Source organism: Pecten maximus, chromosome 5, assembly GCF_902652985.1.
Source record: "Pecten maximus chromosome 5, xPecMax1.1, whole genome shotgun sequence".
Classification (NCBI taxonomy): Eukaryota; Metazoa; Mollusca; class Bivalvia; order Pectinida; family Pectinidae; genus Pecten; species Pecten maximus.
In genome coordinates, this window is record NC_047019.1 from 40092531 (window position 1) to 40119985 (window position 27455).

At 33.7% G+C, this 27455-nt stretch overlaps 1 long non-coding RNA gene across 1 annotated transcript; it reads right to left on the reverse strand.

Moving 5' to 3' along the window:
- Positions 1-1701: 1701 nt before the first annotated feature.
- Positions 1702-16099, reverse strand: LOC117328009. The gene is made up of 6 exons (XR_004532782.1): positions 16015-16099; positions 15581-15696; positions 12792-12934; positions 5429-5618; positions 2335-2426; positions 1702-2023 (listed from the first exon to the last, which is right to left on the reverse strand). It is a non-coding gene; the product is annotated as an uncharacterized LOC117328009 (long non-coding RNA).
- Between the last annotated feature and the right edge of the window lie 11356 nt (positions 16100-27455).

Sequence of the window (27455 nt, forward strand, 5' to 3'; positions counted from 1 at the left end):
TTTTTTACTGGACAAACATTTGTTATGCAGTTATACATGGCGTAAAATGAATATCCCACCGCTTAGCTCACGTATTACTGTACTATAACTAAATCATTAGTAAAACAGTTTAAGTTATTATACATTTCCTCATTTTACGCAATACATAAACTAGACAATAGAATTGCTATGCAATTTAACCGAAATGGACGCATTCATATTTTCGCTCATTCTGATCGGACGATTCAAAAGCAAAAATGGTATGATCTAAATGCTGGTATAATAAAACAGTAATTGTATGGGTATATCTGGAAATAGCACTTTTATTCACCCCCTTGATATTAACTCTTTCCCTCGGCCTTGCCTCGGAAAATAGTTCATGTCTCGGGGAACAATAAAAGTGTTATTTCCCTCACAACCATACACTATCTGTATGCTATAGCGAAGGAGTAAGTATCAGCAATTTCAAAAACAAGTAAATCTCGTCAGTAAACAACCCTATAATACTCCTAACACAGTTTGTAATAGCACTATCATTAAAGTACCATATCAAAGAAAACCTAGAGCAGAACAATTTGAAATAAAATAAAGCCTTCAATTATTACTCTTTCAGTTATATCCGAAAGATAATTTTGAAAGAATTCCTTTAGTTTCCCTTAGTACCATATACTTTCACATATCCCTCTTTTCACCTAAGCTTTTTATATTAATTGGTTAATCGTTGACTATTTTGGTAAAAATCTCAACTGGTGATTTGTTATTACTTCAAAATTAGGTCGATGAATATTAGTTAAGGTAAAACTTATATTGGTTTGTGATTGGAAATAAAAATATCAGACTCTTTCCCTTTATCTATTACATTTTCCAGCTAGATAGATAGATAACAATAGTTTTATCACAAATATAGTAAGAAGTTTCGAAATAGATTGAGCTCAATATCATTTATCATTGAAGTTTTTTTTTATAAATCTTTGTCAATTAAGAAATTATATTGACAACTCATGTTGTGCATGCTCTGTTGATGTTTACCTCTTTTCATAATCATTGAAATGATAATGGTTGAAACCAAAATTTTCCTACAAGGCTGTCTTGATTCTGACGGAATTACAAACATACATTTACTTTATGATGTACAATGACGTTTTAATCCCCATGTTGTCTTATAGCCATGCCGATATACTTATGTATTTATTTCAATCTATATTTAGTATAATATCCCGAAAATTATCTACTTTACCTTCCTTACTATGAATGCTTTTATTTAAACGACACACAAGGGATGTACATACGAGTATATACATTAGATATATATTAGCAAGCATTATTACAATAGCATTTAACTTTTTTTGGCACCAGTGATCTATACATATACTGCTCACGTACTTTTGGTTAAGTTATATCAATATCTGTTATGATAGTTTTTTAAAATGATTAAAATGCCGTCAGATTGAGTTGACTCCATTCAACTGGTTATAAAAAGGATGGCATATTATCAAATCCATGACTAAAGAAAGCTTTGGAGAACTAATCCGATTCGTTTGCTTGGGATTACTTAACCAACGGATGGTCGAGATACACATTGCTTATTATGTTATTTCTTTGGTCACTTATTTGAAATGACTCTTTCTTTAATGTTGATAACATCAATGGATTGTACGTTTGTTTAATCATATCAACACAATCTTATGGATAAGGGTCGGAGGTTCTTTCGCTGTACGGTTATGAGATATTTCTCTCTGAATTGTCTAGTTTTAGTTTTGACGATTTATAGTTTATATGAATACATTTTCTATATCATAAGAAAAGACATTTTAATGCATGTCTTTTATTTTCATTAATCAGATATCCACAGTTGTTCTCTTAATGTTTTTTTTCGAAATTTATGCAAAAAAATATGGTAAAGTGTCTGTTTTTCTCTTTTAACCAAGTACATGCCTAATATAGCTTCTGTTTACACTTGAAGACTCGTTTTGCTCTTTTGTTTTGGTGTTGCATTTTGACGCAGTAGATATGAAGAAGGCGTTGATGTCTGGTTTCCATCCATCTACAAAGTAAAAAGAAATGTATTAGCATATTTTCCCCAAAGGTTATAAGCGTATATAAAACAACTTTATGAATAGTGGATATAGGGGATCAACAGCTATTTGACTATAAACATGTATGCAGGGATGCTCTCACAGCAGCACTATTTGTACTTTTGAAAAAGAGTTTCTTGTAAAGTTTAGCTGATTTCGAGAGCACCAATCAAAGACATTTATATGAGATTTTATAATCCTTGTATTTTCAACTAGCTGTCAAACAAATATAAGATAAACATTGTAATTTATCATATTAAACAGCTGTCTTCCTGCTTACATAGCATTAGTTACGTGTCCGGACTCCATTGATTCGTACTCGACAGTCGGTATGATGAATCGACTGCAACTCATCTTCAGAAAATCTTCTTTCTATAACAGACCGAAACACAACATTGACTACTAGGGTTTCATTTTGCAATTAGGCATGGTATGCTACAATACAAACTACAGTAAATATTTCAGTTTGAAATGATTTGGAATGTTATTAAGAATTCGTGTTTGAATAAGATGATCTGGTTACCTATGCCTCCCTAACAGAAATCCCTTTTTTTTTCTTATTTCATTTTGTGTTTCTTCGGTCGTCTACTTCGCATTAATTGTTTCGTCCCTCAACTTTACTGACGACTCTTGAAATGGCAAATCGGCTGTATAGGTCTTTTTTTCTATGAAAAACTGTAAGTTAGACCAAGTAGTCATCTGACCCGAAGGTTAAATTTTTTCTCCTCCTAAACCTTTGGCTTATCTATTATCGGGGAGGGACTCCATAATTTATATAAATCAGGTATGTACAAACATTTGAGACAAAGATATGAGGCCACGAAACGGGAACCTGACTATGGATTTAACAATATTTGGACGGAAACATCATTTGGGAGGGCAATGATTTATCAAATAAATGATCGTGGTTTAACCTCTGGAGACAGGGTAGCAGGCTGGAAAAACATAAGCTGAGCAAGTGCAGTTTTCAACTTTCATTACTTTAATCTCTTGTTAGAGCAAGATATAGTGTCTAATAAGGAAAAGGGCTTGTTTAAACCTTTGAAATATACCACTGAAAGATAAGTAGGCCCAGTTTGAAAAATATATGGACAAATGCTAGGTGTGGACAATTGATTTATGTTTGCATGTAAATGCTTTTATATCACTATATAAACAAGTAGTTACCCATTGCTCGTGGAAATTACCACAAAGGAAAACAGATTATTAATGGGACTTAAATGAAAAATGAAATGAAGGGCTATTTTTGAATTATTTTGAGGTCTTTAGCCTCTTATTAAAAAGCTGGACATTTTTTGTAGATATCTGACTTCGATATTTTCATTTTCTATAAGGCAGTAGGAATTGTATATTGCACAGATCTGTATTCAATATCAATATGATTTTCTCAAATAAACATAATGGTATTCTGAGTAAAAGAATATATGTAATATACATTAAATACATATTGATTAAGATATCTTTAACAGTTCATACTGTGGAGGGGAAAGAGAACCTTTTTCTACAGCCAGCGTTAAGCATCAAGCTTACCGATAGTAGATAACACCACTGTGAAGGCAAATCATTGGCAAGCCATTGGTTTCAAGCAGCAATAATATATACATTGTTAAAAATGTAATTGTTACTCCTCCAATTAACAGTGAATACTGTGTAATCAACTTCACTACACTGTACCTCTTTCTCTGTAATACTAGGGTTATCAAATTGAATCAAATGATTGATAATTATAAATAAACAAGATGTAAATGGTTTTGATACTGCATTGTTGATACTATTAACAATGCTACAAATTGAATACCAATTACAAAATTACTATCCGACCAAATGATAAGCGATATATGTCAAACGAGATAATTGGGCTAATGTTCGGAAAATAAGATTAATACTTATTACCACAGATGTATATATTCACAATTTATAACACTATCTGAAAGACCCAACTGCCATCGTCTAGATAGTGGAAAACTACAAAACCTATTCTAAAAATCAACAGGTCACCCATTATTCCACTATTAAAAGTACTATAACACTGTCCTGTTATATCAATTCGATTAAGTCGAATGCGTTGTTGATTATTTTACAGCCATATCAAAATCGACATTGATCCTATGTCTCCTCTTCCCGAATCTCCTTCTCCACTTGATGACCTTTTATATCAAGGGCAGGATTTACTGACAGTTAATGTTCTGAAATGTGAATGATCTGATAAAAATATACCGAAAGTCAGCTTCTTTCTTCATCACTAATCACTAAATCATTATTTTTTAAAAGATATCAGATGGTTTAATTTTTCTTTCTTGGAAATTGTCTAATATTGATGTTATATGTAAAGGCAAAGGTGATAAAAAGGATGTCTCAAATTACTGTCCAATCTCTATTATATAATGTCCTAGTAAGAAATTAAAAAAAAAAACGTAAATGAACCTCACACTTTTAACTTTATTGTGAATCCTGTTGGGACTCTCTGTCTGCAAGATGGAATAAATAGACTTATTATTGTATACAAAGAGCTTAATGGAAAATGTCCCGAATCATCTAACGGTTCAATTGAACCCCTTTTCAACAATACAAACTCATGCCTATTGGAAATTAAAAAAGAAATATCTACAATCTCTTGGTGAAGAACACACGTTAAAGCCAAACAGCTATATTCTGTACACATACCAGGATCACGATAAAGTTGAAGCAAGGTTTGATCTACTTAACATCACCATCATTTCTTTCTCCCTTTGCCAACGCAGGTGATAGAAAATAGAATGTCATACTCTGTCAACGAAGACATTTTCCTGTTTTATTATTTTTGATCTACGAAGCATCACATTCCTCATGAACTTGTGTTTGTAGTAGTTAAACTGTACACCATTGTTTTCCTCATTTGCAAAAAGTAACTAAACTAACGAAAGCCCTCTACGATAAAACATTTGATATTATTTACAATCGCTACACACTGATTTATTTTCTATCCGGCTTTGGTGATTGAGATGAACAAACCAATATTACATTATGTGAGTGTAGTTGTAAGTATTTTAGAGCTACACATATACTTCCTCATATCTACTACATTATACTGATTTGATAATAAAGATGATGTGTAATCGTCACAGTTCCCTTTACCTGTTGTTAGCTTTTCCCTTTTGGATTTGATCTCATAACGGTGGACCCGTTCAATATCAACATATTAACAAATCTCAACAAGATATAAATATCAAAAATATCACTAATACTTCAAAATAAAATTCCTCCTTTCCTCATTATCTTATCTGCGAAAATTATTATGCAATATCCAAGACTGGTCCACAATATATGTATGACGAGATGAAATTGCTTTAAAAAATAGAAAAACCGATGTAAGTAGTATTTTATGATAACAATACCTCTATATGCATGCATTTTTCCGCATATGACGCACTCGAAGGTCATTCCATCATGGTCCACGAAGTACCACCTGGCAAGGTCCAACACCCAGAATCTGATTGACACATGTCGAAAGGTTGAGACACGTGTCAATTCACACGTCAGATGTGACATTGTAAATACGTCTACCCATGTCCAACGAGCTGTCATCTGAATGAATGATAACAGTACCAACTGTAAATTGTAACTGTCATTACATTAAGTCTACATGTATAAATTTGTAACGATCTTGCATTGTTGATGATAATGCTAATTACTACAATATTATTGAGACCTCAAAAATTAAATTCATATCTGTTCCAAATCCAGATATAACTGTAAGCTGTTATGCTTTCAATGAAAATATGCAATTCATTCCATGTGTTTCATTAGCCTGTCTGGGTCTGCAGATGTGTCAAACTAAATTAGTCTCTACCTAAGGTAGTAGCTGACCCCTTTCCTTTATAAATAGCATTTATGTTTGCAGTTTTCCAGCGAAGGGGGATAACTCCAGTTTGAATAGTTTTATTCAAGAGTAAAGTAAGAGGAAGTGTGATAGAAGGTTCAAGTTTCTTGATGATTTTAGGAATCATACCATCAGGACCAGGTGGCTTATCGTTATTAAGAAGAAGTTGATCACTAGTGTCCTGTTGCGTAATTGTTATATTTTCTAAAGAATGTGGAGGGTTTATTTCAATGTCAGAAACAGGCTCAAGATTTTCTGAATAGGTAGATATGGATGTGAAGTATTTATTCAGACATTCCGCTTAATCAAAGGGATGTTGAATAAAAGAATCTTCAAATTTAAGGGGAGGGATAGGGCTAGACTTATTGTTTATTTTAATAACATTCTTAGCTATTTTGCACCAGTTGCTAGGAGTTGTGTTTTTGTTTGCTAAATATTTTTGTTAATTACCAATAAATTGTTTCTTTGATTCTCTTATAACAGTAATTGTGTCATTCCTGACTTTCCTATATTTTTCATTTTTCCCAATGGGCTGGCAGATTACTTAATTTTGCTTTCTTATGTACCCTATTCCTTTGTCTTATTTTTAATCTAACTTCATTTGTAACCCATTTTTTATCACTAGGTCTCACTGTTATTAGTTTAATAGGGATACATTCTGATATTTGTTCATTGATAGCATCACACAAAACATCATTAAATTCATTACTAGTATGTGATTCTGATAATAATTCCCAATTTATTTAACTCAAATTCCTATTCATTTTTTCAAAGTCAGCTTCATGATAGATCAATACTTTTTGCTGATAAGGTTTTAGTTTAAACACATTATATGAGACATTGAATTTAATAACTCAATGGTCGCTACAAATATGAGGAGTTACAACTACATTTTTAACCAAATTATGATTATTAGAAAAGACACCATCTATAGAGGTTGATGTAGTTGCTATTATCCTAGTAGGATCATTTCAAAGCTATTGAAGTTAAATTTTGTTATTAATCTGCCGAGATGACTATGAGGTTGTAAGTTTAACATATTAACATTCAGGTCACCTGTCAATACTATATGTTCTTGACTTATGAGTCAAGGGGTTATATATCATGTGTATCTTCTTTTGAATCCGGTTTTGTTTTCATTTTTATTATTTTGTTTTTATATTTTTGTGTGTGAGCGTGTGTGTACATGTGTTAAGTTATTACAATGGGCTATCATATTTACCAACTTTTACAATAGTTCATATAGAAAAGTTTAGTTTTTAGATTTGCTGAAATATTTTTGAAGGTCTTGGAACCAAAATATTTCTTAAAAGTTGAACGCTTTCAAGGGAAAACGCTTAAATAGGACAGAAGATACTATCTTTAATTTGGCCGTCTGTATTAGATCTTGTGATTGTGGCAGCAAGAACAACTGTTATGCCCTCACTGCAGGGCATGTCTCTTGGGAAGAAGTTAAGCTTACTATATACATTTCATGCAGGATATGCAACAAATCCTGATCCTCTGCAAAACTTGCTGGTTTAAATCATATTAATCACCAGCATTATTTGATGAAGTGGCTTAAAGCTTTAGAATTATGTAAGGGGTCGGTTAATAATGTGTTTAATTATAGGCCTATTTCTATTACATCTTATTTAAGTAAAATAATAGAAAAGAATAGTTTTTAAATACTTGCATAATTATTTGAAAGAACACAATATTATCACTAAACATCAATAAGGGTTTATGCCAAATGATTAAACTGTTAACCAGCTGTTAGCTATTTATCATACTATTGTACAAAGCCTTGATCAATATAAAGAAGTTAGATTTGTTTTCTGTGACATAAGCAAGGTGTTTGATCGTGTTTGGCATGATGAACTTTTACATAAATTACAACGTTATGGTATTAAGGGGAAACTGTTATTTTGGTTTAAAGATGTTTTATATGATCGAAAGCAAAGGGTACAAACTGAGGGATTTATCTCTACATTCAGGTCTGTAAATGCGGGGGTACCCCAGGGCTCGGTCCTCGGTCCAATGTTGTTTTCACTTTATATAAATGATTTAGTTGACTGTGTTGCGAATGTTATTAAGGGGCATCTAAACAGCAAATCCAGTCAAAACATTGATATTGTACAGGCCTATAAATCCCTAATAGTGTGCAATGTCACAGAAGTAACATGATGAACTTTTAGTATGTATCATGGCCAACCCTGGGTCTTGCTGTTGACATGTAATTTGTTAAGCTGTTGGTAAATTTCAACAAAACGTAAGAAAAATGCATGTTTCAGGGGGACATAATTAGCATTGGTTTGACAAGCTTTGACATTATTGTATAAATGCTGCTTTTATTTTGACTTTGAATTGCAAATGGCGGTCGTGAATGATATCACATAAATATGGCGTATAAGGAGGTATTTAAAACATCAAAAATGCTCTTATTAGACAATATAAAGTATTCTTGAAGTGGCAAGAAGGCTGCTTTTATGAAAAAATGTTCAACCGTTGAGTTTGGGGTAAAATATGCCTATTTCTGAAAAAGGCTGCAAACTCACCAGTTTAACAAATTGACATTCAAATGTTCATGTAATTATGATGAAATATCTTAAAAGTAAGATATATAGGAGTTTTGTTATTATCTGAAATGCCTCTTTTTAGCCATATTTGTGTAATATTATTCTCAGCCGCCATTTGCATTTCAAGGTCAAAATAAGTGTGTATACGTACATACAGTAAAATCTGGTCAAACAAATGCTTCTACCCTGTGCTATAGACACTTGTGAACATAACAGCATGGCTATTTTTCAGGTTTGATCATTTGCGTGACTTAGAATTATTCCATGCCAAATCTTACCACAAAGTTACTCTACAGAAAAAACTGGTAGCATCTATAACATAATATTGGTGATTGTAAGAATCTACGTGCCATTTTGGTATATTACATGACATTTTTTTGTGAAAATCTTTAGGTATTTATTCGTGTTTGAAATTCAACACAATTCTGCTATATAGATGATCCTTAAGCTGTTTGCTGATGACACATCACTGTACGCTATAACAGATGATGATCATAATCCATTAGCTGGGCAATTAACAGATGATCTAACTAATACTAAGAACTGGGCCACCAAATGGGATATCAAGTTCAACCCAAATAAAACTGAATCTGTTATTTTTTCTAAAAAACAAAATTCTACTCATCCAGACATATATTTTTATAATGAGCTAGTAATTGTGACCCATACTCATAAACATTTAGGCCTTACATTCAGTGAAGATGCTAGATGGAATGATCACATTAATGACATTTTTTAAAAAGCAAGTAAAAGGTTAAATATTTTAAGGATCATGAAACTTCAGCTGGATGAAAAAAACATTAAATACTATTTACATTTCTTATATAAGACCATATTGGAATATGCTGATGTGGTATGGGACAATTGCCCACAAAACTTAAAAGATCTTTTAGAATATGTCCAACTTCATGCTGCTAGGATAATAACAGGATTGCGTAGATGTACCTCACATCATATTTTGTACAAAGAATTAGGATGGGTAACATTAGAAAGTAGACGAAAACAACACAAACTACTGTTGATGTACAAAATTCTCCATAATGAATCACCATATTATTTGAATGATATTGTTGAACCCTATCTCCATGATCCAACCCTATATGGATATCCACTTAGATCAGTTAGACTAGTTGATCCACCTTTATGCAGAATAATTAATTATTTTAATAGTTTCTTTCCTTCCATGTTTCATGGATTCAATAACATTGCCTCTAGTCTAGAAAATGTTCACTCTATTTATCAGTTTGAAAAATTAATCTCTCAGCACCATATTCAGATACTACTGATGTTTTCAAACTATTAGGAAATCGAGAGATGAACATTCTTCTCTGTCAACTAAGAAATAATGCTAGCAATCTTAACTTTGACCTCTTCTAAGATCATCTATCCGATTCACCCATGTGTTTTTGTAATGCTAGTATTGAAACTGCATACCACTTCTTCTTTGAATGCACTAGATATAATGATACGTATCATTCTCTGTCAAAATACTACACACTTTTATTTTTATTGTCATCGGCCTTGCCCTTCACAATAAGAACTTTAAACACCCTGGATGTGCAACATCATATGATTTAAAAGTAATGCTTTATGCATTCTGAGATAATCTCCGGAAACCAAAGTGTTATGATTGAAAGTATATTCCCATTTCTATATTTAACAACATCAGCCACAGCCTATTTAGAATGTTTTGGCTTTTGTAAGAGATATATTTTGACAATATATTCATGATTATGTTGTTAGTAACAGAGACATAACATAACCATTAGGATCTTCCTCTCACCCATATTGCACATCTTTACATCACAGAACAAAAGGAAGTTAAGTTTGAGAAAGGTTGTCCCTCTGTATTCTTATATAATCTCAGGACTCAAAAGAGCAGTCGGTGAGACCAAAGCACGGATGTGCGGACGGACGGACAACATTTTTACAATAGGAAACTTACCATGCGGGGAAGTAATTATGGTAAAATTTACCAATGCTCTATTGGAGAACGTGTGGTCCCAGGGTAACGAATTCATACGTTGAATGAATCATATTTAACAAACGAATACTTTGTTTTGACATATTCAAGTCCGAGAAATCAGATTGTTTATGTCATATTACCTTATTCCGCCACACCCCGTAACCAATGGGGGTAGATACAATAAGTCTAAACCAACTGTCATTTGGTTATTCCTGTAGCTAATTCTATTCTTAGAAAATTTGAATCTAAATAAAGAAGTAAATGCAACCAAATCAGTCATTTTCTATGTATACCAAAGCAATCTGTGATTCCAGGTTAAGGAAATTAAATTTACACTCTGCTCTATGACATACTAACAACACAACGCATATTTCCCTAAATTTGACTAATGTTAAACCAATATTGGTGTGAATAAAATGTGGTCACTTCAACTCAAGCAAATCGTGCATTATTCATTCATCTACAAGCAATCTTAAATCATCAGTGTCATCATTAAGTAAATTGAAATTTAAAATGCTGTTTTAATGACACCTAGTCAACAACAATATATACAAAACGTATTCACACTCGAATTGCTTATTCATGATGCATAAAAAGCAAACTGATCAAATCGGAACGAACACATCTGTCTCCATAAACAATTCTACATACCATACACAAATAGATTGATAGAACCGTAATATATGCATGGGTACCTTCATATAGCCGGCAATGGCGGATAGGCTGAAGAAAGTATTTGCATTTTATTAAAGGCTTCCGAGTAGTTATGTGAAAGTCCGAGGTGTAGCGAGCGTTTGTATGGCGGCAATGTTACACAAATCATTTTGGTTTGTATAAGAGAGGACCCACCGAGCTCGACAAACGGAAATAAAAAGATAATTATGAAAGCAGCAAAGTTTAAAAAAATAATAATTGAACCACCTACACCATCATTGGTACTACTGAGTAACTGTACATTTGATTATTCAAATCGAAAGTACAGACTTTCTGGTATATCGCTTAGAAATTAGATATATTTGACTATAGCGTTACCGACATAAACAATTTGTGTATATAATACACCTAGACCTCTTCAATCAACATATCGCTGTCGCTCAGGTATTTAAGATATGATGCAAAATTTACAAAATAAATCAATGACAGATAATTTTTATTTTCTTCACATAGATGTTTACGTTTCTGCATTCCGTATCTAAGCATGTATTATACCACATTACCTATAACTAAATTTGTATATAAATATAGGTAGAACTGTGGTTATTTTAAGTGAAGCACTGAAAGAAAACAAATCCATGTTCTCGTGCATTGATTGTTTATAAGGGACATCGACTGCAGCCTCCGGAAATCATGTTATCAAGTATTTCCATTATGCTGGGGAATTAATGGACAATCATTATGCTTTATCATATAAAGAAGGCAATACACGGAACTATATGTATCAATGTATACTACTGGTAAGGTATGTATATATATATTAAAAAAAAAAAAATAAAACAATGTCTTTATAAGTGGGCCTATGTATGGTTATTCATTTGGAGCCATTAAACATTTTTGTACGATTAAACAATTTCTTTTAAAGGAATTTTGTGTTAAGAATAAAAATCCGATAGCATAGATATGTTGACCCTGTCAAATCAACAATCGTTGTTAGTTTAAACTTAGATATATCGAAATCAAATACTTCCCGGGTATGAAAGTTCGAGGTTACATTATCACAATAGCGAACTTCATTATCATGACGCCATTATGTTCCGCCAGGTCTCGCATTTTAAGCGCATGATAACAGTTTTAATGGCGTGGATATCTCTCCATGATCTACCCTATTGCGTAATGAGTGATGCTAAAAGTGTCATATTGTATAATATTCCAAGAATCTTCTTGTTTTTCAGATCAATTGTGAAACCTAAAAATCAGATCTTTATTTATCTTTGGTGGCTATTTGGACTTTAAAATTAACAAATATATTTGTATATGTAGAAAGGCATTTTCCTGCAGCACAATCAGATTGGTTTTATTCATATTTATCCATAACAGATTCTGCTATCTCTTCCCCATACGACCCTTCAGAAGTCGAGATCAATTTAAGTTAGGTTGATAAAGGAAATGCCAATTCTTTTACTTTCTACAAACCTGACTTGCATTTGAGGTTCTGTTCTTTCTTATACGTCTTGTGTATTTATTTATTTCAATTCAACAGATCAGGGGCCAAGTTACAGAACTGATAACAAATCAATTGTACTTACATTACAGAACACGTTAACATAGCATTTCTAAGAAACACGCATACATTAGATAAATAAATACGCATTACAAACATAGAACAATCATAATCATAATATCATAAAAGTACCAACCTTGTGTATCCATTGAAATGGATCTCAGCGTGGAGAGTATATTATCCATAATCCAAACTATTAAATACACAACACATTTTCGCTGTTGTAGTTTGATGATGACGAAACTCATTTAGAAGTCAATTGTTAAACTGCAAGCAATTCTGAAATAAAAAGGAAATATTTAAACGTTCACCTGACCAAAAGTAAACGTTTACATGCAACGTTAGTCATTAGTCTTTACTGATCTATTTATGATCCCCTTATATATTATGTTTGGGCAATATCAAAATCAAATGTTTTACATATTAGAAATAATATAAGTTAAATTACTAGAAAATATATCAGATTTTAAATTACTACTGACGCACCACCATTCTATTTGGAACTTCCTGTAGTTTAAAATAAATATGATATACGGTGCACGTATTTGAATGCATATGTGTATACTCCACAAAGGATTATCGAAATTATTACAGAGGATTGTCAACAGGATCACAGTCCAGATCGATTGGATAGGATATATAAACATTGCACGCCAAAATAGTCATAAATATTACGAGAAAAGTACAATATCCATGTAACCCTTCACAGGTAAAAATTTACAATTTAAAACATCGATATTGCGTACACATTGGTAATACAACATATCGAACTATGGTACTGTTTACACTATACAAATATTTTCCACTCAATTAACTATTGTAAGATAACCCTTTAACATGCGTTTGGGTGTACATTGTTTAATTCCCAGTTTACTTTAACATTAGTATATATATAATACTTTGATGACTTGAGAACCACGACAGCAAGAATCCAACATTAATACAAACCTTCCTTTCATGCAGGTAAAATCAAATATCTTACAGTTTGTGGTTGTCTGCTTCAGCTACCGAAATCATTGCGTAATTGTTCGGTAGTCGATCAAATCGGCTAGTATAGGTATCTTCAGCAAATTAAGATAAACTCATATTTTTTTCTACCATGGCCAATGTGCACGAAGATGTATAAGCTTATATCATATTTTAGATAGCTTATCGAGGTGTTCGTAAGGTAACATTACAAGTCCTATCTGTACAAATGTAGCGCAATAGATAATATCTAAATTTAAAAAACGCTAGAAAAGAGGACATGTATCGCTCATCTGGACATTTCTACAATGACCGATATCAGCCGTCACGTTACTGGCATTTTTGTGATGCGAGTAACCTGACACAGTAAAATCACATGACGGGTTACTTTCATGTGATGCGAGTAACCTCACATAGTAAAAATCAAAGTTCTGAAAGGCCTGTTGGTTGGATAGACTTAAATGGCGTCAGCTGTTAATATAACTTCATAAACTTTCCGAACAACAGTCAGAAATGGTAACAGAAATTTACAATTCAAATTCGAAATGACAGACTTGTAAGGAATGAATGTGTGAAGTTGTAGCCTTCATTCAATTCATCGTACACCAGTTTTGATTTAACGTATCTTGACACCACTAGACTGGAATGGTATTCGGGGACAGTGTTCCTAATTGAAATTAATGTATTTTCGAAGTGATAAGACTGATTCACGCACTCTAAAAAACCAACAGTGTTACACGAGCTAGCCTAGTACGTATACAAGTGCACATGAGAATCTCGCTTCAGACACATGACATGATTACTAACCCTTAATACCAATATACCTTATTAAACTGAATTTTCTAATTTTAACTTTACCACAGATCATTTATGACCAATATTATCAACGTCCTGCCAAACGCAAGTACATGCATAATATACAAAGAGAAACGGACAACTTGTAGCAGACGACACACATGTAGTGGTACCCAGTTAAACTAACCGGAAGTCATGAACGGTGTATTAATAAGTTGTTGTTTTTTCTTTCTTGTATTTATTCAATTTTTTTTTCATTGTAAATACAGCAAACAAACAATTGCTAATTTACTTAAACTTCATTGATTCGTGTGAGAAACAAGTATCAAAATTTTGAATATCTCGGACTTGGATATTTTCAATTTTAATTAATAACTCAGGCCTGCGGCCTTCGTTATTGATTTAATTGCAAAATCTCCTCGTCCTCGTTGTAGATTTTGCAACAATACACGAATCATCGTTGATTATTTTTTTAATAACATATAGTAAATGGTTTAGTTATGTGAGCTCTATAAATCTACTTTTTTTTCATTATCAATTCATTTTTCTTTCATTTATATTTTATTTATATCCCATCCTACATTTAATTAAGAAATAATTAACGATGATTCGTGTATTGTTGCAAATATTTGTTTATGAAATATACAGGCAATACAGTACTACGATCAAGAGCATCTATCATATGGCATTGATTTTGAAAATGTAAAAAAAAAAAAAAAAAAAACGATGAAAGAAAAGAAAAAAATGGGGGCCTCCGTAGGATTCGAACTCGCATCGTGATAAAAATCTATTGAAAGACTAACCCATTAACCCACTCGGCTATAGTAACCTTTTATAAAACGGGTGAATATCAGATATATAGAATTGTAACAGCCGTGACTCGCGACCGTGTATTATTGGCAGGAGCGTGTCTTATTGGCACGAGCGTGGGTTATTGGAAACTAATACATAGTTTTAAACCAATCAAAACTAGCGATGCATAGCAAGCATGGTAGAATAGGCTTTATAACACAATCGATTACACATCAAATGTACGTGTGCAAAGTAATAGATAAAATGTAATATTTCAGAAAAGAATTACAATATGTGCATGTATGTAAAGTAGAAAATCCCCAGAGCCATTTAGGTATTATATAATCGATATCGTATTACATTTGTACCTACCTGGTATATCCATTTGCGCGTATCTCAGTATTTTCGACGAAAATCAATATTAACACATCCTCGTTGTTGTAACGTCGTAATTCATATAAGAGCCAGTTATGATACCATACTACTTGCTAGAAAAGAAGAAAAAGAGCAGATTAAAAATGCAAGTTTCTCCTTAAAAAATCGGCGTTAACAATTTAGATGAAAGTTACATACAAACATGTCTTTAACAATCATAATTATTAGACATAATATATATTCTTGCGACATTCAAATGGAAATCTAACATCACAAAATGTCAGCGTTTGCAAGTTATTGTCATAAAGTACGCATTAACATGTTTTAACAAATGTAATTTTAGGCATCTGTTCAGGCGACATAGAAATTAAATACTTTTGTTTTACATAAACAAAAATATAACTCATTAAGAAACGATTTAAATTACTTACTCAAGCGTCGCTGAATTTCTTAATTGTGATATACGTGTCCGTTACACAAATGTCTGTATCATGGTTTTAATACCTAGGTGTATATCACCACTTCATGACGTTATAATTCTAGTGGTTACCCAAGTGGGATTCACAAAAAATATTGATGTATTGATTACGTATGGGAAGTCTCTCCATAGTATAAAGGTACCAAATTTACAGTGGCAAATTATTTATAGTCATGTCTTTGTGTACCACATACAGTGGCAAATTATTTATAGTCATAAGGTCTTTGTGTAGCACTACAGTGCCATATACATTGTACATATCCCAAACGGTGTATATTCTCATTAAGGGAATATATACACGAACCTCCACTCCAGATATTTTAACATTAACCGAATCACCTGTTCACATAGAATGCCTGTACACCAATCAATATAAAAATCAATCGATTAAAGGTTGAATTTTTGTATTGGTTAAACTTCAAATATGGTTGTTTAGCAGTGAAGGCTATATATAAAACTAATGATACGTAGTAATTTCAACGATTGTTATGAGAATCTACAATGTATCATGAACAAAGTTGTCGTCCGTTTTAATAGGTATTACTTTTGAAAAACCGGGCAATGATATTTGTCTCGATTTTTATGAAGCATTGGACTGACAAAATTGCGTTTTCGTTATAGCAGTGAAGGCTATAGATAAAACTACACAATGATACGTAGCAATTTCAACGGTAGTTATGAATCACATAGAATCTACAATTTATCATGAAAAAAGTTATCGTCCGTTTTATACGGAGCCACGAGACTGACATGCTACACACTTATTTTATTTCGTTATATCGAAATGTTTTTTCGTTTTATCGAAATGTTATTTCGTTATATCGAAATAGTATTTCGTTTTATCAAAATGTTATTTCGTTATATCGAAATGTTATTTTGTTTTATCGAAATAATAATCCGTTTTATCGAAATGATAATTCGTTATATCGAAATGTTATTTCGTTATATCGAAATATTATTTCGTTTCATCGAAATGTTATATACAAATGGGTTCCGTTTATTTATCTGTCCTTCCGCCTGTCTGTTGGTCCGGATTTGTATTCCGCATAATATCTTTTGAAGGATTTATTAACTAAGCCTCTCATTAAAGTTAGATTATCGTCATATTGAGCACATATTTAATGAGGCTGCTTTGACCTGATTGGCGGATTGATGTAAGCACAGTATCATTTGAAGGAATTATTAGATTATAATAAAACTGGCCAAGTAAACTTATTGTTTAAGTCCCTATAGTTCCATTATCGCAATATGTAATGATTCTAAATGCTATTTCATGTGTTTCTTGTTTTTATGCATGTTGCCCATTTAATTGCATGTAATACAATATTTTAATTTGCGGGGGATCTTAACAACTGTCCTTGTCCACCTCCATTTGCCTGTTAAGTTGTATAGTGCTGCATAAACAATGCAACCCACAGAAGTAAAAGTTTAGTAATGGAGTTGGAAATAGATTCCTATAAATTCGTTTTCTTATAAAGGGTAATTGTTGAAGAAATTGAACTGTGATCACATTCACCATTGTAACTCTGTTATCATATTGACTTAGTTTTATCAATATTCCTTAAATACTGTATGTAAGAAAGTTTACTTACTGAAATTTGTCTTTAGGAAAACATTACAGGCGTGAAGGATTTTTCCTTAATATTTTTCCCTAAATCCTGTTACGCTTTTCTTTTGAGAATTTTAAGTTAAGGACTTTCCTGAAGTTCAGAAATGTTGATGAAACCAGAGCTTGATAGTTTATTCTCCTCCAATATTTGTTTAGATATCCTATTTTTTACATTAATGTTTTTATCTGTGTTCCTTTCTGAGTGTCAACAAATGATCGAAAGTGTTGTTGCTGTTTGATCATCTTGTCACAGACCTGTGAAGAACATGGATAATACCACTCTTTCTTAAAAGGCATGTTCACCAATTACATGTACATTACATACTACACATGGTATGATGTGATCAGGAGTATAGATAATATAAGTTTGATCCTCTCAACATTCATTGCATGTCAATTATTTTATATATGTTATCAATTTTGCATTCAAGTTTTATGTATGTTGGTTGGTTTAGGGTCACCAACTATACTTTTAATAATGTTTTACTTTATGTATTTTTGCATTGCGTATTGTTTTTCACACTGTAAAATCATTTTATATTTCGACAGTGTATATATATATATATATATAAATGAATGTGCTATACAAATTGCCCTTCATCCTTAGTCCATCTTCCGCCTTTTAACATTTGTCTATTGTGTGTTGTCACAAATCAGCACTATCACATTAGTATTAACATATATCTTTCCTCAAATTATCAGATTGGTTGAAGTGTTAGGATGACAGACATGGCGACTACAATCTTTTGAACCTCTAAAGTTCCACCAGTGGAATTAAGCTCAAATGTACCTGACAACGCGTTGTTATTATTCTGAAATCCAAGATGGAAGCTTAAACCGTCATGCTGGAAAACATATTTAAACTTCCCCAGTTCCACTATTGAGATTGATTTGGAAAGTGGTAGATAATAAAGTAAAGTGCTATCTTATAATGTTGAGAAACAGCATTGTATTTTACGTAAGGTTCCGAGGATTCCGGGTGCTTGTATATTACCTATGTTTTAGCCCTCAGTTATCGGCTAGACCTCAGAGCAATACAGACGGTTATTCCTGACGTTGCTGTTCTGTCTGACAATTATCGTCATACAGATACGATAACTCAATCCTGCCATGTTACACCACTCGATTTCACAACAATAACATAGTTGCGTAATCAATGATTGCCGGAATACCACCAATGTAAATTTTGTAAAGTTCTACTAGACAGATGTGTCTTAAACCTATTTTGAAATGGTTCTGAAATGGTCCTGACCAAGTGTTGGTATTTTATCAAACTGTTTTGAAATCCGAGATGACTGCTATCTTGAGAAAATAAAATCGAAAAAAGTCTCCAGTGATCTAATCGTCCTTTGTCCGTCCGTCGATATTGAGCCTGAGATAAATGGCCACACAGATTCATCAAATTATCACTTTGACTTTGACTTACTGTAACAGTACAGTACTTTAACCCATTTTTTTATGCGCGAAAATCCATCACGACATCCGTTGATGCAAATTCCATATTGAGGCAGCTTGTCATAAACATCAAAATGCCATATGTAATTTGGCCCTTTTGAACAACACGGTCGTTTCCTGAGTTTATGTTTTCGGCGATATCCATGCATTATTCCACATTCCTTATGTTAAGATTGTATAAAATCTACAACGTCCATAACGTCTGGTCAATGTTTATACCTGTACAAAACTTCACTGTGCAATATCCGTATCAGCTGTCTACTACTGAGGCTAAATCCATAATAATGCTTTAAGATCAAATAAATTTCATAATGCTTTAACCCTAATAAGAAATAATTTCTCAACAGCTCCAATCCAGAATCTGACATGACAAAATATGTAGACTACAGGACAAAATAGTATTCCGATAAAACGAAATAACATTTCGATAAAACGAATTTTTATTTCTATAAAACGAAATAACATTACGATAAAACGAATTATTATTTCGATAAAACGAAATAACATTTCGGTAAAACGAATTATTATTTCGAAAAAACGAATAATTATTTCGATAAAACGAATTATGACTTCGATAAAACGAAATATTATTTCGATAAAACGAAATAAAATAAGTTTGTGGCATGTCAGTCAAGGGGCTCCGTAGTATTACTTTGGACAAACCAGTTGTTGATATTTGTCTCTCGATATTTATGCATTGAACTGACAAAATTGCGTTGTCTGCGCACCAGTATATCAGTGATTCGCTATGTCAAACAAAACGTACTCATTTACAGCTGATTCGACTGCACCACAATGAAGTAAAGTACCCGGTGCCGAGACTCGGAAGTAGCGATCCATCGGTCACGTAGCCCTGTCATACTAGTAGACCACAGTGCTTCAAAACTATTTTAAAAGATTAATGAAAAATAATATGCACAAAATCCTATCCTTAGGAATGATGGATCTTTCTCCTCTCAGTTATAAGTTATTTCATATTCATTTGAGACGATCTAATGTAACAGATATCTAATCCGAAACTCTTCAATCATTCTTTTCTGAACAGGTAGAGAGTAATGAATTTCAGTCATATTATACGGACGGGACAAAAGACAATCATACGCTGCCGTGGTTGCAAAAACTGCTGCTTTAGATTGTCGGCTTCAAATTAATGCGTCCGCATGCTATCTTTCTAACCACAATTATACATCTTTTTAAAAAGCTCTATCTGCACCAGAGAATATTAACTACAGATTTTTTTGGTAATATTATTGCAAAACAGTAGTTGTATTGCCTTTGAATCCCCAAACAAAGGATTTAAAATATTCCTGCCTTCTCGAATACACACTTACAAAATCCCTACGAAGTTATGTACTACGTGCTTTCCTCTTTACATTTTTGCTAGACAGTTTCAGAACTTATGCTGCCAGCCTGTTTAGGCCTTCTTACATTGTTTTGTTTCTTTTTCGGGCCACCCTAGTTAGCCCAGTGTAAAAAAAAAATCTCGGTCGTTTATTACTGGTTACGTTTTTTTATCATTCTCTCTCATACCCTTGTTCAGTTCACTTGTGTGGTCATCCATCCTCGTTTCCTTTTGTTTAAAAAGGATGCTATTTTGTTAATTTCATTTTAGATTGACTTGATAAATATCATGTTTATCACAAATGTAAACGTTCTATTTTACAACATTGAATTATTTGTCCCATAATATATTGTCGCCTCTTTTGACGCCTTTGTTTATTCCTTGATCTGTCAACTACGGCCCATTACATTCAGCGTCTAGGGACGGCGCTGGGTTGTTCTTACATATGTAGTTAGTCAGTAATTCTCCAGGAGCAGTCCCGACTGCCTTATAATCCAAGGGTTAGGAATTCACAGTTAGTCGGCTTACTTCTTAGCGTCTTTCTTCGGTCCCCTTCTCAGAGTTCTCCTTTTCCTCAAAGCGCTTTTTTTGAGCTGAGTCCTTTGGCCAGCGCATCAGGTAGAAAATATCTGATGCCATTGTTAGTCCGTCATTCTCGAGGAGGCAGTATATGATGTTGTTCATATCTACTCAGTTGTTGACGCTTGTCATGAAGAGTAGTCTGCTGACGATCTTTAGGAAGACTTCCAATCCTTCGGGTATCATAAGGGCGATGATGACCCTGAGTTCTGTAAGATGTGGGTTTTGTCTCGGATTAGTGCCCATATGGCTGATGTTGGCCGGGTTCTCGGAAAGAATCTGTGCGCACCACGTTGCTTAAAACTTGCTTGATTCGGCTTTGGCCGTCTCTAGACCTATCTGGTAGGAGGACGTCTCTCTGCTCTTCCTCGGTGGAGGTAAATTACAGCGATATCTTTTGCTTTGTCTGTGGTTCCGCTGGAAATAGACATCTTCACGATCTCCTTCCTTCTCCGAAGGACTAAAAAAACTTGAAATATCGAGCAGGATTTCAGCTCTGGGTTCCCACTCTTGTGCAGGGGACCGATAATTGGTCTCGATGATTTCAACGATCTCTGATATTCTCCTCACTACAAGATATGAAACGTACGGGGCATCATTGCCGCAAAGCGAGTTGGTATATGGCAGCCTCTGTCGATCTAATGTACGCCTACACCCCTATCAATTATTCGGCACGGAAGAAAACCTTTCTTCATTTGCGATGACATTGTCTTCTTTTTTCAAGCCATGCCCTTCGGGCTCACGACTGAAACGCTTGTATTCAACATGCTGCTGCAGATTGTTTTAGGATTCCCTTACACTTGTTAAATATATGTTCTTATTCCTTCCTGCTATACTTCGTCAGGAATTTTCTCGTGCAGCACATGCGTTTGGTCTTGTAACGTTTGCCCAAGTTGGGGTTTATCTTCTCACAAGAGATATCAGAGATGTCCTCTTCCGAGGGATTGTTGGTCCTGGGAAATTTTCTTTTCGCCTCTGGGTAAGGTATCGAAGGGCAGAGATCTCTGTCCTTCATAGGTCACTTTTGAGTTTTGATCTCAACTCTGGAGGATATGGCTCTTCTAGGGAGACTTCACAGCAAACCTATCCTGATGATCTGCTTGCCAACGAGGATCCTTCTTCGAAGGATCTGTAGGCAACGCTTCGCTTGTAGAAAGCGGCTGAACAGTTGCTTTGTGTTATGCAGTGGGTTCCTTTGCCAAAGCCAGCTCCATGTATGATCCTTTGGGAGCTTACGCATGTGGGTTAATGTTGCATTTATAATTAAAAAGAACAAAAAACGTCATGTTTTAACATAAATTCAATATTTAATGATTTCCCGGTTAGTTCTGTTTGTTTTCTTGATCGGATTTTAATGTTAGGTGTCCAACGTCTTTATCGGGATGTTTTCGTCGTTCCTCGTGTTCTCGCGTGGTCACGTGACCGGCACGAAGGACTACATTAACACTTGGTCGGTAAATATGGCCAGAGCACCCGATCAACGTATTTTGTCGTACAAACAAATATGATACACTTATGCATCGTGCTAAGAAACCGAGAAAAAGTGCTGTACATTCTTCTATTTATTCAAGTATGGTTACATAACGGCGTTATAAACTGGTGTTAATTGAAGAAGTGCCGATTAATTGACTACTTTTAAAGTAATTTTGACGATGTTTGTCATTTTCGTAAGAATGTACAGCACTTTTCGTTGTTCTCATACAATTACCTTCACGCTCTTACCTGTTTCATAAGTATTGATTTAGGGTAGTCGGGTGCTCTAGGACGATTCATAGAGCAAGTGGTAATGTTCATTCTCCAATATTGGAACTCTTCAGTGTTTTAAGTATCGAAATCGGCATACAGAAAGGAACAAACGTAAATAAACGAATGCAATGGATCGTAATTAATTCAATTAATTATTTACAGATGATTTCCAAAGACATAAGATATAGTTAGAAGTTTTCGGCTGTACACATGCAAGTTTGTAAATTCGTCACTGTGATGAAACCACCGTCCTCGTCGTTGCCATGACAGCCGATCGAAGCTGCGATCACGAATGCACTGACAAAGTGAAAGTTTTAGTATTTTTCGCAACATGCGGTTTAAACTTAAAATTACATTCACACCTCATATTGATTGGGGTTGTTTAATCATACCTGATCAATTGAATTATCAGAAAACTAACAAAAACACTAAAAAACAGAATGAAGCCTTCGTGTCAGGCAGTGCAGACACAACGCGGGATCTGTAAACAAGGTGACGGCATTGGAATGTACAAGTTGCAACAATGTACAACAATGTATCTTTTACATGAATACACTAATGAGCAACAAAACGGGACGCAATATTAACCCACATGCGTACCTCGACGATAAGTCCATTGTGACCACCTTTCGCCGCAGATTAATGTTTTTGAGATTAGAGCAGTTCTTTTTGATGTACAAGCCCGACGACGAAGGTTGTAGGGTGGTTTTAGGGCTACAGACAACACAGTCTCCATGGTTTTTTTTTAGAAGCAAGGGTCACTAGTTCCGGTTATCTGTCACCTGTTGTAGCTGACTATCCTAGTCACGTATCTCCAGGACAGGTGGAATGTCCTACTGGCGGTTTTGATGGAGTGACAACTGAACACTTTGATCTTCAAGGCTTTTGTCAGGTGTGGAATAGAAATACAGTAGATGTGTTTGCTTCCTCGCAAAACAAACAACTCCTCGCCTAAGTTTCTGCGGTGCCGGATCCAACGACTCAGGCAGTGTATTCACTGGCTGACTCGATTGTATGCTTACTAATTGACTTGACTCCCCTAAATCCTGTGGGAAGTTTGCTTCAGAAGACTTGTTTCTTTTGTTACAGTGTTTCTCATTTATTTGACCTCTGAACGTAGGAGAAATAAGGTTCATGCCTAGTCATTTCATCCATTTTGTCTCCGTCGGTCAAGGACCAATTCCTCTGTCACAGCTTTATTTACCAATAATCCCTATCTGTCCTCTGTCGTTACATATGTGACTGTCTGCCCAGTGTTCGGGTTGGCTTATAGTCCTCAAGGACTTTACGTGATATACTTGAATGCCCTTTTGATAGACAATAAATTGTCCTAAACGCATATTCCTTCCCTTTTACTCATTTAACCTTACCCGTTCTCTGTATGTCTCTGTTATATTATAAGGGTTATTGGCCGAGTTGTCGTTGAATTTTCTAAACATAGTTTTCGACTCTTGTTACTGTTTCCCTCTATTTCGTTTATCCACTACAGACTGATCGTTTTAGTTATTGATCACTCCCGTACTTTAAGTCCGATCTAGTAAATTATAAGGCACATTGTCAATAGATAAATGTTTCCTGAAGAAAACGGTCTGTTTAGTTCTTTGCTATCTTTAACAGAACGGTCAAAAGATTGTTTTGAAAATGGTCTTTTTTTTCGACCTTCTCAGTATTTTTCCACTCGACTGGGGTATATTCCTGTAAATCGGCTGCCTGTTTTGATGGCTTAAGACCGGGGGTTTGCCTTCCGTTTCGCACGGTTAAACAGATGGACCAGATCAGCATACAAAGTTATTAGCATTAAAATCATAACGGATCTGCTGGTTTTACATTTATTTTGGGCGAGTCTGATGTCTTTCAAAGCCTGCATTAACATCAACAGGTCCGTTAAGATTGATGAATGAAATGTATACGTAATAAAAAGTATTGACACAACTGGACTCTTCGGATATTGTAAATCTGAAATGATTCCCCGAGGAGTTCTGGATGGAATAACACCGGTGACTTCACGCCACTTATTCGTTCAACTCAAAGCTTTACATGTATATGCAGTCTGAGTTGTATTACATTTTCCCGTCAGGACCAAGACATTTTTAATATCATATTATACTAAAAGTGACATAGGAGGATATAGCTGTTCTACTATGACCAAATTTGTTGCTTGACAGTATCAGCGTTCAATTTTTTTCGATACCAAATTTCTAAACTAGCTAGTAAGCTTCCAGTACTAGGCCTAGTGTAAATGTCATACGTGTTCATTAACGTTTTAGAGACAGGCGACGTTTGAATATGTAATATTCATTTTCTTTATTGTTTGTTTGTTTAATGAAATTATACTGCTTCGTTAGTTGATGCATGTATATGTTTTGATATCCTGATCAGTAGATATATGTTTATGTCGGGGAGCAACGTTTCGAGAGTCATCACATACATATTAGCTTACGATGTCACGAACTTTTAAGTACTTCAGTACACACTAGCAGGATATTAGTTGTTTTCAATAACATACTTTTTTTTCTGAAATTTTCAATGAAATATCCATATTCAAATGCTTTAAATTTTGAAATAAAAGTCTCTGACCTGCCCTTTATTGAGATTGTTCATAGGACAGTGTCAAATTATATCATCTTTTGCATTATTAAATAAATGAAATAAATTTTCAAATTTATTTGCCTTCAAATACCATACAACATAATATAACTTTACACTTTCATGCACCGAGAAAATTAGTATGCAAGAAAGCTTTTCTGACAAAATTAAGCTAACATATTGTCAATTATTATGTCGCATTAAGTAAAATTCAGTTACTTTGGGTGTAGAAAGATGTCATGTAATTTTGTTATCTTTTGAAATTAAATTAATTTCAACTTATTACAAAAAAGTAAACGATGGAAAATTATTTGATAAAATCAAAGTGTTACCAGGTTTTAGCTATCACAATTTTACAAAATAGTCGACTTTGAAATTTCATAAATTAGTATCTATAAGTTGAATTATTATAAATTTCATACCAACATATTTGAACCCTTTGCTTGCATGTGCCAAAGAAAACCATGTGCGAGAAACCTGTTGTGACACAATTTTACTAAAATTATGTCAATTGTTATATCACATTAAGTTAATTAACTAATTTAGGGTGTGGAACCATGTTATATTTTTGTTTTATCTTTTGAATTTAAATCAATTTAACTATTACAAAAGGTATTATAGAAAACTACTTGACAAAATTAAAGAATTACCAATATTTTGTTATCACTATTTTACAAAATAGTTTTTCTTCAAAATGTCATTAACAATTAGTAATTTTTTTAAAATATCTTCGCGTTAAATACCATACCAACATATTGCATCCTTTCGCTTACATATAACAGATTAAACAATGTGCATGAGACCAATTCTGACAAATTTCTACTAAGTTTTTGAACTATTATGTATTTATTGTGTCGCACTAAGTTAAATTCAATGGTGGGGAATCATTAGTTGAATTTGTTTTATCTCTTGAATTAAAACTAACGTATTGCTAAAGGTATTATAGAAAATTATTTGACAAATGCAAACAATTATTTCATATTGTAGAACTATTCTCTCAATTTCAAACTATTTTGATATTGGGATAACACCATTTTCTTCAATTTTCACATCTTTTACAATTGCAGCTGTGACAAATAAGAAGAATTTAAAAGTTTTAAACAGTTATTATAATTGTAGGCCTCAGACCGCAAGTAATTACCCTCTAAGTTCTGCCTTAAAAAAACTTCATTAAAATACTTTTAGATTTAGCTAGCCAGTTCAATTCAATTTCTATGATATATGTATGCTTCGCTTTTGTGATGATGTAAGAGGAAGCTGTCATCTGACTTTTATATTTTTTCGCCATTCTACTTGCGCTCTACTTTCGAGTAAAATAGTTTCCAAGGTATCACGGGTAGTAGCTCCCCGTTAGAGAATGTCGGCCAAGGATGTTTTAATTTGCATTTTTGATATATAATACGCGTCGTTAATTCTACTTTATTATATATCAAGGTTAGAAAAATAGTCAATCTTCAAACGAGTAGTCATACAAAGATATTGGTCAAGTATTAAGCAAGTTAAGACATGACGAATTCGAAAAAAGTCGGCAGATGAGGCATGGTAGACAAATGTCTGTGCGGTTAAATGAGTGTAAGTAACTAATGACTGATTATTGGCTTTTCAAGTTGAAATAGTAAAACTTATTCCTAGAATATAATTTAATTTATCGTAATGAAGACTACTTGATATTTTTGTATTAGTAAGTTGATGGTAGGTAGCAATATATCTTAATTTATCCTGTACGATTACTTCCCTTGGTTTGGTAGTATTTTTCATATTTGCAATTAGAGTTATCGTTTCAGATATTGGTAGCCATTGCTAGCCTGTGAGACACAAATGACCGATTATTTTCCTTAGGGACAGCTACCAACCTTCGCCATCAACCAATATTTAACGCTGGTGTATTTATGTTCATTGATTGAGGGTTTGTATGGGCCTTTCGACCACCGATGGTCTAATCGAACTCAGATGTTACCGATATATGTAACAGAAAAAAGACCACAGTAGCTATTTATCATTCGGCTGCAGTTTGGCTATGTTATTCTTGCCGCAATTAAACGATTTATTGTGACAGCCTCACACTCTACTGTTCAGC